The sequence below is a fragment of the Arachis hypogaea genome, chromosome 3, assembly GCF_003086295.3.
Source record: "Arachis hypogaea cultivar Tifrunner chromosome 3, arahy.Tifrunner.gnm2.J5K5, whole genome shotgun sequence".
NCBI classification, from domain to species: domain Eukaryota; kingdom Viridiplantae; phylum Streptophyta; class Magnoliopsida; order Fabales; family Fabaceae; genus Arachis; species Arachis hypogaea.
The window spans coordinates 25,276,056-25,290,408 of record NC_092038.1 but is presented as its reverse complement, the minus strand read 5'-3'; the positions used below and the strand labels follow the sequence as shown (position 1 = coordinate 25,290,408).

Sequence of the window (14,353 nt, the reverse complement as noted above, 5' to 3'; positions counted from 1 at the left end):
GGGCCTTCATGACACAAGCACATGGTTAGGGACAGCTTGATTTAGCCGCTTAGGCCTGGATTTGATTTCCTTGGGCCCTCCTATCCATTGATGCTCAAAGCCTTGGATCCTTTTTACCCTTGCCTTTTGGTTTTAAGGGCTATTGGCTTTTTCTGCTTGCTTTTTCTTTTTCTTTCTATTTTTTTCGCCATTTTTCTCTTTTTTTTTGCAAGTTTTTTATTTTTCACTGCTTTTTCTTGCTTCAAGAATCAATTTCATGATTTTTCAGATTATCAATAACATTTCTCTTTGTTCATTATTCTTTCAAGAGCCAACAGTTTTAACATTCATAAACAACAAGATAAAAAATATGCACTGTTTAAGCATTCATTCAGAAAGCAAAAAGTATTGTCACCACATCAATATAATTAAACTAAATTCAAGGATAAATTCGAAATTCATGTACTTCTTGTTCTTTTGAATTAAAACATTTTTCATTTAAGAAAGGTGAAGGATTTATAGAATTTATTCATAGCTTTAAGACATAGTTACTACATACTAATGATCATGAAGTAAAGACACAAAACATAGATAAACATACAACATAAAAACCGAAAAGCAGAAAGAAATAAGAATAAGGAATGAATCCACCTTAGTGGCGTCTTCTTCTTGAAGGTCCAACAATGTCCTTAAGCTCTTCTATGTCCCTTCCTTGTCTTTGTTGCTCCTCCCTCATTGCTCTTTGATCTTCTCTTATTTCATGGAGAATGATGGAGTGCTCTTGATGTTCCACCCTTAATTGTCCCACATTGTAGCTCAAATCTTCCAAGGAAGTGTTGAGTTGTTCCCAATAGTTATTGGGAGGAAAGTGCATCCCTTGAGGCATCTCAGGGATTTCTTGATGATGAGCTTCCTCATGCATCTCTTGAGAACCGTGGGGGATCTCTCTTGCTTGCTCCATCCTCTTCTTGGTGATGGGCTTATCCTCTTCAATGGAGATGTCTCCTTCTATGATAACTCCAGCTGAGTAACATAGATGGCAAATAAGGTGAGGAAAAGCTAGCCTTGCCATGGTGGAGGGTTTGTCGGCTATTTTGTAGATTTCATTGGAGATGACCTCATGAACTTCTACTTCCTCTCCAATCATGATGCTATGAATCATGATGGCCCGATCCACAGTAACTTCAGATCGGTTGCTAGTAGGAATGATGGAGCATTGAATAAACTCCAACCATCCTCTAGCCACAGGCTTGAGATCCAGTCTTCTTAGTTGAACTGGCTTGCCTTTGGAGTCTCTCTTCCATTGAGCTCCTCCCACACATATGTCCGTAAGGACTTGGTCCAACCTTTGATTAAAGTTGACCCTTCTAGTGTAGGGGCGTTCATCTCCTTGCATCATGGGCAAGTGAAACGCCAACCTCACATTTTCCGGACTAAAATCTAAGTATTTCCCCCGAACCATTGTGAGATAATTCTTTGGATTCGGGTTCATACTTTGATCATGGTTCCTAGTGATCCATGCATTGGCATAGAACTCTTGAACCATTAAGATTCCGACTTGTTGCATGGGGTTGGTTAAGACTTCCCAACCTCTTCTTCGAATTTCATGTCGGATCTCCGGGTACTCATTTTTCTTGAGCTTGAAAGGGACCTCAGGGATCACCTTCTTCTTTGCCACAATATCATAGAAGTGATCTTGATGGCTCTTGGAGATGAATCTTTCCATCTCCCATGACTCGAAGGTGGAAGCTTTTGTCTTCCCTTTTCCTTTTCTAGAGGATTCTCCAGCCTTAGGTGCCATTGATGGTAGTGGAAAACAAAAAAGATTGTGCTTTGACCACACCAAACTTAAAATATTGCTCGTCCTCGAGCAATAGAAGAAAGAAGAGAAGAAGAAGAAGAAGAGAATATGGCAGAGAGAGAGAGATGTAGGTTCGGCCTAGGTGAAGAAGAGGGGGTTGTGTTGTGTGAAAAGGAACTAGAATGGAAGGGTATATATAGGGAGAGAGGGGTGTATGTTCGGCCATTTAGGGTGGGAATGGGTGGGAAAATGGTTTTGAATTTTCGAAGGTAGGTGGGGTTTATGGGGAAGAGTGGATGGATGTGAGTGGTGAAGGGGGTGATTGGGAAGAGGGATTGAGAGTGTTGGGAAGTGTGACATGGGGAATACTCATCACAAAATAGGATTAGGAGGTAAGGTGGGAATATAGTAGGTGGGGATCCTGTGGGGTCCACAGATCCTGAGGTGATCCTGGGGGGTCCATAGATCCTGAGGTGTCAAGAAATTCCATCCCTGCACCAAATAGGCATGTAAAATGCCTTTGCACACCATTCTGGGGTTTAAACACCGTGTGGTGCACATTCTGGGCGTTCAACGCCCATGTAAAGCATGTTTCTGGCGTTGAACGCCAGTTTCATGCTTGTTACTGGCGTTCAGCGCCAGCTTTTCTTCTCTAGGCACATTTCTGGCGTTCAGCGCCAGAATGTTGCTTGTTTCTGGCGTTCAGCGCCAGGTTGATGCTCTGTTCTGGCGTTGAACGCTAGCCTGTGCTTCCTCCAGGGTGCGAATTTTTTTCTGCTATTTTTTTGCTTCTGTTTTTAATTTTTATGATTTTTTTCGTGACTCCACATGATCATGTACCTAATAAAACACAAAATAACAATAAAATAAAATAAAAATTAGATAAATAAAATTGGGTTGCTTCCCAACAAGCGCTTCTTTAATGTCAATAGCTTGACAGTGGCTCTCGTGGAGCCACAAAGGTGATCAGGTCAATGTTGTATAGTCCCAACACCAAACTTAGAGTTTGGATATGGGATCTTAACACCAAACTTAGAGTTTGGTTGTGGCCTCCCAACACCAAACTTAGAGTTTGAATGTGGGGGCTCTTCTTGACTCTGAACTGAGAGAAGCTCTTCATGCTTACTCTCTTTTGTCACAGAGGGATGGCCATGTGCCTTAAACACAAAGTAGTCCTCATTCAATTGAAGGACTATTTCACCTCTGTTGACATCTATCACAGCTCCTGTTGTGGCTAGGAAAGGTCTTCCAAGGATGATGCATTCATCCTCTTCCTTCCTAGTGTCTAAAATTATGAAATCAGCAGGGATGTAAAGGCCTTCAACCTTTACTAACACGTCCTCCACTATTCTATAAGCTTGTCTCAATGACTTGTCTGCCAATTGTAATGAGAACAAGGCAGGTTGTACCTCAATGATCCCCAGCTTCTCCATTACAGAGAGTGGCATAAGATTTATCCCTGACCCCAGATCACATAGAGCCTTTTCAAAGGTCATGGTGCCTATGGTACAAGGTATTTAAGAACTTGCCAGGATCTTGTTTCTTTTGAGGTAGAGTTTGCTGAATCCAGGTATCTAGTTCATTAATGAGCAAGGGAGGTTCACTTTCCCAAGTCTCATTACCAAACAACTTGGCATTCAGCTTCATGATAGCTCCTAAATATTGAGCAACTTGCTCTTCAGTCACATCTTCATCCTCTTCAGAGGAAGAATAGTCTTCAGAGCTCATGAATGGTAGAAGGAGATTTAGTGGAATCTTTATGGTCTCTATATGAGCCTCAGATTCCTTTGGATCCTTAATAGGAAACTCCTTCTTGCTTGAGGGACGTCCCAGGAGGTCTTCCTCACTAGGATTCTCGTCCTCCTCCTCCCTTATGCATTCGGCCATATTGATTACATCAATGGCCTTGCACTCTCCTTTTGGATTTTCTTCTGTATTGCTTGGGAGAATACTGGGAGGAGTTTCAATGATTTTCTTACTCAGCTGGCCCACTTGTGCCTCCATATTTCTAATGGAGGATCTTGTTTCACTCATGAAACTGAAAGTGGCCTTTGACAGATCAGAGACTAGATTGGCTAAATTAGAAGTGTTTTGTTCAGAATTCTCTGTCTGTTGCTGAGAAGATGATGGAAAAGGCTTGCCATTGCTCGGCCTATTGCGTCCACCATTGTTAAAGCCTTGTTGAGGCTTTTGTTGATCCTTCCATGAGAAATTTGGGTGATTTCTCCATGATGAGTTATAGGTGTTTCCATAAGGTTCACCCATGTAATTAACCTCTGCCATGGCAGGGTTCTCAGGATCATAAGCTTCTTCAGAAGCTGCCTCTTTAGTACTGTTGGATGCATGTTGCCATCCATTCAGACTTTGAGAGATCATGTTGACCTGTTGAGTCAACACTTTGTTCTGAGCCAATATGGCATTCAGAGCATCAATTTCAAGAACTCCTTTCTTCTGAGGTATCCCATTATTCACGGAATTCCTCTCAGAAGTGTACATGAATTAGTTGTTTGCAACCATGTCAATGAGTTCTTGAGCTTCTGCAGGTGTTTTCTTTAGGTGAATTGATCCACCTGCAGAATGGTCCAATAACATTTTCGAAAATTCAGATAGGCCATAATAGAATATATCTAATATGGTCGATTCTGAAAACATGTCAGATGGACATCTTTTGGTCAGCTGCTTGTACCTTTCCCAAGCTTCATAGAGGGATTCACCATCTTTTTGTTTGAAGGTTTGAACATCCACTCTCAACTTGCTCAGCTTTTGAGGAGGAAAGAATTTATCCAAGAAGGCAGTGACCAGCCTATCCCAGGAGTCCAGGCTATCCTTGGGTTGTGAATTCAACCATATTCTAGCTCTGTCTCTTACAGTAAAAGGGAAAAGCATGAGTCTGTAGACTTCAGGATCAACTCCATTCGTCTTTACAGTCTCACAGATCTGCAAGAACTCAGTTAAAAACTGATAAGGATCTTCAGATGGAAGTCCATAAAACTTGCAGTTTTGTTGCATTAAGGCAACTAGCTGAGGTTTCAGCTCAAAGTTATTGGCTCCAATGGCAGGAATGGAGATTCTTCTTCCATCAAACTTGGACGTTGGCTTTGTGAAGTCACCAAGCATTCTCCTTGCATTATTATTATTTTCGGCTGCCATCTCCTTCTCTTGTTCTAATATTTCTGAAAGGTTACCTTTAGATTGTTGTAATTTAGCTTCTCTTAATTTTCTCTTTAGAGTCCTTTCAGGTTCTGGATCAATTTCAACAAGAGTGCCTTTTTTCTTGTTCCTGCTCATATGAAAGAGAAGAAAACAAGAAAAGAAGAGGAATCCTCTATGTCACAGTATAGAGATTCCTTTATGTTAGTAGAAGAAGAAAGGGGAGAAGAGTGAAGAAGAATCCAAACTCAAGGGATAGATTGGGTTCGAATCTTTAAATGAAGAGAGGTGAAGAGAGGAGTTAGTAAATAAATAATAAATAGAAGAAGAGGAGAGATAGAAAATTTTCGAAAATAATTTTGAAAAAGTGGTTAGTGATTTTCGAAAATTAAAGATAATATATAATTAAAATTAAAATTTAAAACAATTAAAAAGAATTTTTGAAAAAGAGATGAGATATTTTCGAAAATTAGAGAGGGATAGGTAGTTAGTTGGTTTTGAAAAAGATAAGAAACAAACAAAAAGTTAAATAGTTAGTTGAAAAAGATATTAAAATCAAATTTGAAAAGATAAGAAGATAAGAAGTTAGATAAGATATTTTGAAATCAAATTTTTTGAAAAAGATAAAATTTTGAAAAAGATATGATATAAAAGATAAGATAAAAAGATATGATTAAAAAGATAAAAAAGATATTTTGAAAAAGATTTGATTTTAAAATTAAAATTAATTACTTGACCAACAAGAAACTAAAAGATAAAATTCTAGAATTTAAAGATTGAACCTTTGTTAACAAGAAAGTAACAAACTTCAAATTTTTGAATCAATCACATTACTTGTTAGCTAATTTTCGAAAATATGATGTAAAAGATAAGAAAAAGATTTTGAAAAATATTTTAAAAAAAATTTCGAAAATTAATAAGAAAAAAGGAAAAGATTTAATTTTTGAAAAAGTTTTGAAAAGATAAGATTTTTAAAATTGAAAATTTGACTTAACTTGTAAGAAACAACTAATTTTTAAAATTTTTGACTAAGTCAACTCAAATTTTCGAAAATTAGGAGATAAAAAAGGAAAAGATATTTTTTTATTTTTGAATTTTTTTATGATGAGAGAGAAAAACACAAAAATGACCCAAAACATGAAAATTTTGGATCAAAACACAAGATGCATGCAAGAACACTATGAATGTCAAGATGAACACCAAGAACACTTTGAAGATCATGATGAACATCAAGAACATAATTTTGAAAAATTTTTGATGCAAAGAAAACATGCAAGACACCAAACTTAGAAATCTTTAATGCATGGACTCTAACAAACGAAAAATGCATATGAAAAACAACAAACAACACAAAACAAGAAATCATCAAGATCAAACAAGAAGACTTGTCAAGAACAACTTGAAGATCATGAAGAACACTATGAATGCATGGAATTTCGAAAAATGCAAGAAAAATTTTTAAAGCATGCAATTGACACCAAACATAAAAATTAACTCAAGACTCAAACAGGAACACAAAATATTTTTTATTTTTATGATTTTATTAATTTTTTTGGATTTTTATTAATTTTTTCGAAAATAAAGTTTGGAAAAACGAAAAAGAAAAGAAAAATTTTGAAAAAGATTTTTGAAAAAATTTTTGAAAAGAAAATTACCTAATCTGAGCAACAAGATGAACCGTCAGTTGTCCATACTCGAACAATCCCCGGCAACGGCGCCAAAAACTTGGTGGACGAAATTGTGATCACATCAATGTAGTATTCTTTGTTGTTGTATGGAATCATTATTATGGCACCTATGTGTGGACACAACTCCGTTCAACTAACCAGCAAGTGTACTGGTCGTCCAAGTAATAAACCTTACGTGAGTAAGGGTCGATCCCACAGAGATTGTTGGTATGAAGCAAGCTATGGTCACCTTGTAAATCTCAGTTAGGCAGATTAAATTGGTTTATGATGAGTTCAAAAATTAATAATAAATAGAAAATAAAAGGGATAGAAATACTTATGTAAATCAATAATGGGAATTTCAGATAGGCGTATGGAGATGCTGTGCTCCTCTTGAATCTCTACTTTCTTATTACATTCATCCAATCCTTCTTACTCCTTTCCATGGCAAGCTGTATGTAGGACATCACCGTTGTCAATGGCTACATCCCATCCTCTCAGTGAAAATGGTCCTATGCTCTGTCATAGCACGGCTAATCATCTGTCGGTTCTCAATCAGGTTGGAATAGAATCCCTTGATTCTTTTGCGTTTGTCATCACGCCCAGCCTTCAGGAGTTTGAAGCTCGTCACAGTCATTCAATCCCAGAATCCTACTCAGAATACCATAGACAAGGTTTAGACTTTCCGGATCCTCATGAATGCCGCCATCTATCTAGCTTATACCACGAAGATTCTGTTGGGGAATCTAAGAGATATGCGCCCGGCCTAAGGTAGAACGGAAGTGGTTGTCAGTCACGCGCGTTCATAGGTGAGAATGATGATGAGTGTCACGGATCATCACATTCATCAAAGTGTTGTGCAACGTATATCTTGGAATAAGAATAAAAGAGAATTGAATAGAAAGTAATAATAATTGTATTGAAACTTGAGGTACAGTAGAGCTCCACACCCTTAATCTATGGTGTGCAGAAACTCCACTGTTGAAAATACATAAGTGAAAGGTTCAGGCATGGCCGAATGGCCAGCCCCCCTGAATGATCAAGATACCGAATGATCAAAGACTACAAAGTCAAAAGATTAAACTGTCAAAAGATGTCTAATACAATAGTAACTTATCCTATTTATACTAGACTAGCTACTAGGGTTTACATGAGTAAGTAATTGATGCATAAATCCACTTTCGGGGCCCACTTGGTGTATGTTTGGGCTGAGCTTGATCTATCCATGAGCTGAGGCTTTTCTTGGAGTTGAACTCCAAGTTATAACGTGTTTTGGGCGTTCAACTCCGGATCATGACGTGTTTCTGGCGTTTAACTCCAGACAGCAGTATGTACTTGGCGTTCAATGCCAAGTTACGTTGTCAATTTCCGAATAAAGTATAGACTATTATATATTGCTGGAAAGCTCTGGATGTCTACTTTCCAACGCCGTTGAGAGCGCGCCATTTAAAGTTCTGTAACTCCAGAAAATCCATTTTGAGTGCAGGGAGATCAGATTCCAACAGCATCAGCAGTCCTTTTGTCAGCCTTTTTCAGAGTTTTGCTCAAGTCCCTCAATTTCAGCCAGAAATTACCTGAAATCACAGAAAAACACACAAACTCATAGTAAAGTCCAGAAATGTGAATTTAACATAAAAACTAATGAAAACATCCATAAAAGTAGCTTGAACTTACTAAAAACTACCTAAAAACAATGCCAAAAAGCGTATAAATTATCCGCTCATCACTGCCATTGATGCGACAATGTAAAGTCTGGATCCTACTATCATGGCGATCCCGACTTTGTTGTCCTAGTCCTACCAATCTACACACAATTAAAAATAATTAACAACAGAAATTAGTTAATTACAATAATTAACTCGTGTCCACTGTGTATAAGTTGTTAAATTAAAATTTTAACAATAAATGCATACCTAGCTACAAGTGAGAACCTAATGATGTTATATCTCTCCAGACAAAATGACGGACACTTTTGGTAGATTCAGGAGACAACAAGCGACATGGTCACATCACACCTAGCAGCGATGCAGAATGAATCGTACGTGTGTGCCAATAGTGTAGATTCTCAAGACAACTGACTTCAACGATGAAAGTTCACAAGTAATGGCAGCTATCTCAAAGGAACAAGTGTAGCATACTTGTCCGTGAAAAAAAAATCCCAATAAGTATCATCAAGTTAGCACCTTGTGTACTTACAGAGTGTATCAGGATTTGCCCCAATAGGAATGTATGAAACCCTGTTTCTTAGCCAGGTCATCCTCAAACTGAAAATATGCTTTCCTTCCTCTAGTTGTGGTGGCGACGTGGCACAAAGTAAATCCTCAATTTACTCCCACATAGGGTGCCTGATGAGCGGATAATTTATATGCTTTTTGGCATTGTTTTTAGTATGTTTTTAGTAGGTTTTAGTTAGTTTTTATTATATTTTTATTAGTTTTTGTTTAAAATTTACTTTTCTAGACTTTACTATGAGTTTGTGTATTTTTTTGTGATTTCAGGTATTTTCTGGCTGAAATTGAGGGACCTGAGCAAAAATCTGATTCAGAGGCTGAAAAGGACTGCAGATGCTGTTGGATTCTGACCTCCCTGCACTCCAAGTGAATTTTCTGGAGCTACAGGAGCCCAATTGGCGCACTCTCAATTGCGTTGGAAAGTAGACATCCTGGGCTTTCCAGCAATATATGATAGTCCATATTTTGCTCAAGATTTGATGGCCCAAACTGGCGTTCAAAGTTACCATCAAAATTCCCAGCGTTAAACGCCGGAACTGGCACAAGGATGGGAGTTAAACGCCCAAACTGGCATAAAAGCTGGTGTTTAACTCCAAGAAGAGTCTCTACACGAAAATGCTTCAATGCTCAGCCCAAGCACACACCAAGTGGTCCCGGAAGTGGATTTTATGTCATTTACTCATTTTTGTAAATCCTAAGCTACTAGTTCTCTATAAATAGGACTTTTTGCTATTATATTTTCATCTTGGTTCTTCTGGTTCCCTCTCTGGGGCCGAAGCCAATGATCACCATTATCACTTATGTATTTTCAACGGTGGAGTTTCTACACACTATAGATTAAGGTGTGGGGCTCTGCTGTACCTCGAGTATTAATGTAATTACTATTGTTCTTCTATTCAATTCAGCTTATTCTTGTTCTAAGATATTCATTCGCACTCAAGAACTTGATGAATGTGATGATTATGTGACGCTCATCATCATTCTCACTTATGAATGCGTGCCTGACAACCACTTCCGTTCTACAAGCAAACAAGGCTTGAATGTTTATCTCTTGGATTCCTTAATCAGAATCTTCGTGGTATAAGCTAGAATTGATGGTGGCATTCTTGAGAATCCGGAAGGTCTAAACCTTGTCTGTGGTATTCCGAGTAGGATTCAAGGATTGAATGACTGTGACGAGCTTCAAACTCGCGATTGTGGGGCGTTAGTGACAGACGCAAAAGAATCACTGGATTCTATTCCGACATGATCGAGAACCGAAAGATGAATAGCCGTGCTGTGACAGAGAGCATTGAACATTTTCACTGAGAGGATGGGACTGTAGCCATTGCCAACGGTGATGCCCAACATACAGCTTGCCATGGAAAGGAGTAAGAAGGATTGGATGAAGACAGTAGGAAAGCAGAGAGACGGAAGGGACAAAGCATCCCCATACGCTTGTCTGAAATTCTCACCAATGAATTACATAAGTATCTCTATCTTTACTTTATGTTTTATTTATCTTTTAATCACTAATCTTCCATAACCATTTAAATCCGCCTGACTGAGATTTACAAGATGACCATAGCTTGCTTCATACCAACAATCTCCGTGGGATCGACCCTTACTCGCGTAAGGTTTATTACTTGGACAACCCAGTGCACTTGCTGGTTAGTTGTGCAAAGTTGTAATAAAGAGTTGAGATTGCAATTGAGCGTACCATGTTGATGGCGCCATTGATGATCACAATTTCGTGCACCAAGTTTTTGGCTCCGTTGCCGGGGATTGTTCAAGTTTGGACAACTGACGGTTCATCTTGTTGCTTAGATTAGGTATTTTTCTTCAGAATTTTTAAGAATGAATTCTAAAGTTTCAAGGTGATGTTTTTATCATCACCAAAGCTGATTGATTTTCATCAATTTAGCTCTTGAATGTAATGTCCTGCTGAAGCTTGGCTAGCCATGTCTAATCTTTTTAGACTAAAGCTTTAGACTAACATTGCATGATTCGTGGAATTCTCATTAAGAATTTTGATATCCTTATTTTCTTTTCCACTCAATTTTCGAAAAATCCAAAAAATTATAAAATCTTAAAATAAAAAATATTTTTTGTTTCTTGTTTGAGTCTAGTGTCTAATTTTAAGTTTGGTGTCCATTGCATGTCTTTATTCTACTAATTTTCGAAAATTACATGCATTATGTTCTTCATTGATCTTCAAGATGTTCTTGATGATTTCCTTGCTCTGATCTTTAAATTCTCTTGTTTTGTGTGTTTTGTTGTTTCTCATATGCATTCTCAATTTTTTAGTGTCAATAGTATACAAACTTCTAACTTTGGTGTCTTGCATGCATTGCTTGTTTGATTTTAGTTTTCCATGTTTAGTTGCATTTTGATTGTTCATTAAAAATCCAAAAAAAATTTTAATTTGTGTCTTTTCAAGTCAATAATACAGAGAATTGAAGATTCAGAACATACAGCAGAGGAATTACACAGAAAAAGCTGGGCGTTCAAAACGCCCAGTGAGGAAGAAAAACTGGCGTTTAACGCCCAAAAGGGTAGCATTTTGGGCGTTAAACGCCAGAATGGATACCATTCTGGGCGTTTAACGCCAGGATGGCACAAGAGGGAAGATTTTGTTTTTAATTCAAAATTTTTTCAAGTTTTCATAATTTTTCAAAATCAAATCTTTTCAATCATATATTTTCAAAATCAATTTCGTTCCATTTTTCAAAAATACTTGCTAACAATTAATGATTTGATTCAACATTTCAAGTGTGTTGCCTTTTCTGTTGAGAAAGGTTTAATGTCTGAATCATATCTTTTAAATTTTTTGTTAGCCAAGTCATTAATTTTAAAAATCAAATCTTTTTAAATTGTTTTTCAATCATATCTTTTCAATCATATCTTTTTAAAACCATAACTTTTCAATCATATCTTCTTAATCACATCTTTTTCAAAATAGTTTTCAAATCATATCTTTTTGATTTCTAATTTCAAAATCTTTTTCAAAAAATCACTTTATTTCTTTCTCAATCTTAGTTTTCGAAAATCATCAATCAAATTTTCAAAATTTCTTTTAATTATTTTAAAATCTTTTACTTTAATTTCAAAAAAAAATTCTTCCCCTCTTCTCACATCCTTCTATTTATGGACTAACACTCCTCCACTATCAACAATTCGAACTCCATCTCTCTTGATAAGTTCGAATTCTTCTTCTACCTCCTCCTTCTATTCTTCTTTTCCTCTGACATCTCAAGGAAACTCTATATTGTGACATAGAGGATTCCATATTTTCTTGTTCTCTTCTCTTTCATATGAGCAGGAGCAAAGACAAAAGCATTCTTGTTGAGGCTGACCCTGAACCTGAAAGGACCTTGAAGCGAAAGCTAAGAGAAGCTAAAGCATTACTCTCTGTAGAGGACCTAACAGAAATCTTCAAAGAAGAAGAAACCATGGCAGCCGAAAACAACAACAATGTCAACAATGCAAGGAAGGTGCTTGGTGACTTTATTGCACCTACTCCCGACTTCTATGGGAGAAGCATCTCAATCCCTGCCATTGGAGCAAACAACTTTGAGCTTAAGCCTCAATTAGTTTCTCTAATGCAACAGAATTGCAAGTTCCATGGACTTCCATTGGAAGATCCTCATCAGTTTTTAGCTGAATTCTTGCAAATCTGTGACACTGTCAAGACCAATGGGGTTGACCTTGAGGTCTACAGACTTATGCTATTCCCTTTTGCTGTAAGAGACAGAGCTAAGAAATGGTTGGACTCACAACCTAAAGAAAGCCCAAACTCTTGGGAAAAGCTAGTCAATGCCTTCTTGGCAAAGTTCTTTCCACCTCAAAAATTGAGTAAGCTTAGAGTGGAAGTCCAAAACTTCAGACAGAAGGAAGGTGAATCCCTCTATGAAGCTTGGGAAAGATACAAACAATTGATCAGAAAGTGTCCTTCTGACATGCTTTCTGAATGGAGCCTCATAGGTATCTTCTATGATGGTCTGTCTGAACTGTCCAAGATGTCATTGGATAGCTCTGCTGGAGGATCTCTTCATCTGAAGAAGACACCTGCAGAAGCTCAAGAACTCATTGAAATGGTTACAAATAACCAATTCATGTACACTTCTGAAAGGAATCCTGTGAATAATGGGACGAATCAGAAGAAAGGAGTTCTTGAGATTGATACTCTGAATGCCATATTGGCTCAGAACAAAATATTGACTCAGCAAGTCAATATGATTTCTCAAAGTCTGTCTGGAATGCAAGCTGCACCAGGCAGTACTAAGGACGCTTCATCTGAAGAAGAAGCTTATGATCCTGAGAACCCATCAATAGAAGAGGTGAATTACATGGGAGAACCCTATGGAAACACCTATAATCCTTCATGGAGAAATCATCCAAATCTCTCATGGAAGGATCAACAGAGACCTCAACAAGGTTTCAACAACAATAATGGTGGAAGAAACAGGTTTAGCAATGGCAAGCCTTTTTCATCATCTTCTCAGCAACAGACAGAGAATTCTAAGCAGAGCCACTCTGACTTAGCAACCATGGTCTCTGATCTAATCAAAACCACTCAAAGTTTCATGACTGAAACAAGGTCCTCCATTAGAAACTTGGAGGCACAAGTGGGACAGCTGAGTAAGAAAGTTACTGAACTCCCTCCTAGTACTCTTCCAAGCAATACAGAAGAGAATCCAAAAGAAGAGTGTAAGGCCATCAACATGGCCGAATTTGGAGAGGAGGAAGAGGCAGTGATTGCCACTGAGGAAGACCTCAATGGACGTCCACTGGCCTCCAATGAGTTCCCTAATGAGGAATCATGGGAATCTGAGGCTCACACTGAGACCATAGAGATTCCATTGGATTTACTTCTGCCATTCATGAGCTCTGATGAGTATTCTTCCTCTGAAGAGGACAAAGATGTCACTGAAGAGCAAGTTGCTAAGTAATCATGAAGCTAAATGACAAGTTATTTGGTAATGAGACTTGGGAGGATGAACCCCCTTTGCTCACCAAAGAACTGGATGACTTGACTAGGCAGAGATTACCTCAAAAAAGACAGGATCCTGGGAAGTTCTCAATACCTTGTACAGTAGGCACCATGATCTTCAAGAAGGCTCTGTGTGACCTAGGGTCAAGCATAAACCTCATGCCTCTCTCTGTAATGGAGAAGCTAGGGATCTTTGAGGTACAAGCTGCAAGAATCTCACTAGAGATGGCAGATAATTCAAGAAAACAAGCTTATGGACTTGTAGAGGATGTTCTGGTAAAGATTGAAGACCATTACATCCCTGATGATTTTATAGTCCTAGAGACTGGGAAGTGCATGGATGAATCCATCATCTTTGGCAGACCCTTCCTAGCCACAGCAAAGACTGTGATTGATGTTGACAGAGGGGAATTGATCATTCAAGTGAATGAAGAATCCTTTGTGTTTAGGGCTCAAGGATATCCCTCTGTAACCATGGAGAGGAAGCATGAAGAGCTTCTCTCAAAACAGAGTCAAACAGAGCCTCCACAGTCAAATTCTAAGTTTGGTGTTG

At 38.0% G+C, this 14,353-nt stretch overlaps 1 protein-coding gene and 2 non-coding genes across 3 annotated transcripts in view; 2 read left to right on the top strand and 1 right to left on the bottom strand.

Moving 5' to 3' along the window:
* Window positions 1–9,746, top strand: part of LOC140182554 (uncharacterized) — a 38,913-nt gene extending 29,167 nt beyond the window's left edge. Inside the window, exon 2 of the transcript XR_011878364.1 lies at window positions 9,096–9,746. The gene's annotated coding sequence lies outside the window, so the exon portion shown is untranslated. The remainder of the gene's footprint in view (window positions 1–9,095) is intronic.
* LOC112793315 (small nucleolar RNA R71) lies at window positions 4,431–4,534 on the top strand. Its single transcript, XR_003198013.1, has one exon. It is a non-coding gene; the product is annotated as a small nucleolar RNA R71 (small nucleolar RNA).
* Window positions 9,747–12,664: 2,918 nt separating the features above from the next.
* Window positions 12,665–12,772, bottom strand: LOC112793902 (small nucleolar RNA R71). The gene has a single exon (XR_003198589.1). It is a non-coding gene; the product is annotated as a small nucleolar RNA R71 (small nucleolar RNA).
* Window positions 12,773–14,353: the final 1,581 nt, after the last annotated feature.